Source organism: Pundamilia nyererei, unplaced genomic scaffold (assembly GCF_000239375.1).
Source record: "Pundamilia nyererei isolate P.nyererei 1_Seehausen unplaced genomic scaffold, PunNye1.0 scaffold00019, whole genome shotgun sequence".
Lineage (NCBI taxonomy): Eukaryota > Metazoa > Chordata > Actinopteri > Cichliformes > Cichlidae > Pundamilia > Pundamilia nyererei.
This window is the reverse complement of record NW_005187420.1, coordinates 2,597,653-2,601,382: the sequence shown is the minus strand read 5'-3', so window position 1 is coordinate 2,601,382 and position 3,730 is coordinate 2,597,653. Positions and strand designations below refer to the sequence as shown.

The 3,730-nt window shown below is 37.9% G+C and overlaps 1 pseudogene; it reads left to right on the top strand.

The window, feature by feature from the left end:
* Positions 1-3,730, top strand: part of LOC106456128 (NACHT, LRR and PYD domains-containing protein 12-like) — a 7,553-nt pseudogene that overhangs the window by 2,531 nt on the left and 1,292 nt on the right.

The window sequence follows — 3,730 nt, the reverse complement described above, 5'->3', positions numbered from 1 at the left end:
CCTACAAGTATTTAAAAATCATCAGATTTTGATTATCTACAAAACATATGGTAACCCATTTCCCCTCTTTGAACGTAAGTATCTAATATTAACTATCAATTTCACATGCTTTGTTTACATCACCAGTCTCTAAATGACTTCTGTGGTTTAAAAAGAAAGAACCCATGTGTATGCTAAGCACAAGTCTGTCACAGAGAACACCATTAACCAAAGGTCTGAAAAACATTTAAATTCCATCCTAAATTCATACACGACTCTTGCAGCAAACAAAGATAATCGTTCACAACTGGAATTGTTTAATGAGTAACCCAGTATAAAAATCACATTAACACAGTGGCCAGTAAAAATGTTATTTGGATCCAGATGATAACTTTTTGGAGCCAATTGCAGAATCAGGTCATGTAAACAAACTGTGCACAGCCTGAATGCAACTTAAGTCCCTTCTGCAGATTAAAGCTAAACAATTATTAAAATAATTAAAAGAAAGAAGATAAGCTGACATGTTAGTGGGATATGTTCAACTGTCATCAAATGTGTAAAGTAGATCTAAAGGGTAATGTTTGTCCTTACAGACTTTGTGGCTGCAGACTCTCAGAGACTCACTGTGAAGTTGTGGCCTCAGCTCTGAAGTCCAGCCCATCCCATCTCACACAGCTGGACCTGAGTTACAATGAACTGCAAGATTCCGGAGTGAAGCATCTGTCTGCTGCATTGGAGAATCCAAACTGTAGACTGGAGCACCTGAGGTCAGGTCACAGACTTTAGTTTAATAAGATTTGGGCCAATGGCCAAGTTTTGTGTGTTATGGCAGTCTAATCTGGTCTTCCTGTTCTTAAATATAACCAGTGGTTTGCACCCTGTTGTAAATTTTATTTGTACCTTGTACATAGAAGGCATCTCTTGAGTGTAGACTTTGACAAAGATACGCTTTGAGGATGTTCTTGACTTGGGTAAATGTTGTGAGTCATATCTTCTTCACCAGGGAAAGAATTCTATCAGTATCCACTCTTCTGTGGTTTTCCAGGAATTTTTGCTATTGCTGAGCTGAAAATTGCATCATGTCATTTTTAACAATATATCAGATTGTTAATGTGGCCACACGTAAAGGTTCTACTATTTTTCTGATAGATGTTTTTTAGCCTGACAAATGCCTACATATATCATATGTAATATATACAGCTTTTATGTGTGAGCTGATACTAATTTTGCTATGAGACTTGACTTAGGACAGCAGCATGTTTGTTGATCTGTGTTGACATGAGTTATTGTTCAGGAGTTTGAACCACAATTGCAAAAGGACAAGGTCACTCTACTCATTTATGGAAAGCTTACTGGTTATTTATAGTAATACTGAACTGCACAATTAAAAATGTAAATGTTTGTGCAATAACTGGATTCTTGATTCTTGTTATTCTTTCTTTAGATTGAAGGGCTGCAGGTTGTCAGAGTTCAGTTGTGCATCTCTTGGCTCAGCTCTGAAGTTCAACCCATCACATCTGAAACATCTGGATCTGAGTGACAACATGCTGCAGGACTCAGGAGTGAAGCAGCTGTGTGGTTTTCTAGAAAGCCCGGAGTGTAGACTGGAGACTCTGAGGTAAAATTCAAAATCTTGGTCTGTCTGCAGAATTTGTTCAAAGTTTTGTCTAAAAACTAATTTTCATTTTATTTGCATTGAAGTCCAAATGACTGTCTGCTCCTCAAAGAGGAGCTTATAAAGAAGGTTTATAACATTCATTAGCACACACTGTACAAATTAAATTAATTACTGTGCCTAACATGGGTTGTACTCAGTGGTTGAGAGGAGAGGTAGAAACACTTAGCAGGACAGTCAGAAAAACTCACGACCACACTGGTACTGGGAATTCCACAGTGCTTGTCCTTTAATGCACACTCTCTTCATCAACCTTACAAGGCCCAGTCTAACGGCTTGTTAGATTATTACTGTTTATCATACATGAAGCACAGTGTTTCTACAACCCGTAACGTTGCAAATTGTTAGAGGGGTAAAACATATAAAGTCCGTGTCTGTCCACACTCTCACGTGCTAGCACGTTGCTCTCATACTCCACAGAGGGCAGTGGCACATACTTCTGACCTTAAATTGTCTTAAAGAGACACCACACCATTGTGACTGTTACAAGCTTATCTCTGCGGTTGAGAAATTTATTGTTAGTGTTCTCTGAGGGGTATTCGCTTTACTAGCCCAATGTTATACACTTGTTATCTTCTCTACAAGTTAAACACATTATTACGTTATTAAATAATACGTTTTGTTTGGTAACAACAAGTAATTTCATCTTCTGCTGAATACATTTGCAGGTTGGCTTATTCACCCTTTCAGAATAATCCCTTATCTCCTTTTTCATTTCTGCTATGGTGCCATAATCCTGATATTTTTTTTAATGAAAAACTCCTTTAAGATGTTCATTGCAGCCAGTATAGTGTCTGTTTTCACGACCTTTCATACTACTGCTTTACACACTGAGCTTTGTCACCTCGACTGTTTTATTGTTTTCCTTTTTTTCCATACTCTTGCAAGGTTGGCATCCCAGTATACTATTATTGTGATACTTCAAATAATACTCAGAAGAGCAATGCAAAAAATGTCTTACACAGTGGATGCCCTAATTTTAAGTCATAATTGATTCAGTTCAATTCAGTTCCATTTTGTTTGTTTATATAGAGGCAAATCACAACAACAGTTGCCTTGCAGAATTTTATATTGTAAGGTAAAGACGCTACAATAATACAAAGAAAACAGAGAAAACCCCAACAATCATATGACCTCCTTTGTGCAAGCTCTTTGGCAAGAGTGGGAAGGAAGAATTCCCTTTTAACAGGAAGAAACCAGGCTCAGGGAGGGGCGGCCATCTGCCACAACCAGTTGGGGACCTATGGGCCTATGTTGTTTATTTTCTTTGAATGGAACTGACCCAGAGCCAGCTTTTGTTTGTTTGTTCATACACTTCCTTCCAAATTTAGTTTGGAAAATGTACTTGGCATAATAAAGGTTCAGTGGCCATTTGATGAAGAGTTTGATTTGGGTCACTACAGTAATGCTATAAATATGCACATGTAAAACCTGAAAACCCTGGATCAAATTATCTGTGATTTTAATGTATATAATTTTTTTTCTTATTCAGACTGATTCGGTGCAATTTGTCAAGGACCAGCTGTTCTTCCCTGGCTAAAGCTCTGAATGCAATCCACTCCTATCTGAAGCTTCTGGACGGGAGTGAAGCACCTATGTGGTTTTCTCAAGTGTCCACAATGCAGACTGGAGACTCTGAGGTTAGACACCATGTTTTAGTTGTACACTAGGATGAATATGATATGAAGTCTTAGCTCTGAAGTCCAACACCTCCCATCTGAAACATCTGGACATGGGTGACAACAAGCTGTAGGATTCAGGAGTGAAACAGCTTGCTAGCCTTGTGGAGAGTTCACACTGTAGGCTTGAAACTCCGAGGTCAGTTTACTTTTTTATCTGTTGCATCCATTATCCTTATGTAAGGACATCTGGATTAAGTGGATAGAAGCTGATAAGATAACAGTCCATAATTACAGAAAGCTAGAAAAAAAAAAGCTTGTTGGTTAGGAATAATTATTCTTGAGCTGCACATTTAGAACCTGAACACATCTGGTTGGATTATCAATTATTTTATCTCCACATTTTATTCTTTACTCAGATTAAGGGGCTGTGAATTGTCAGAAACCAGTTGTTCTT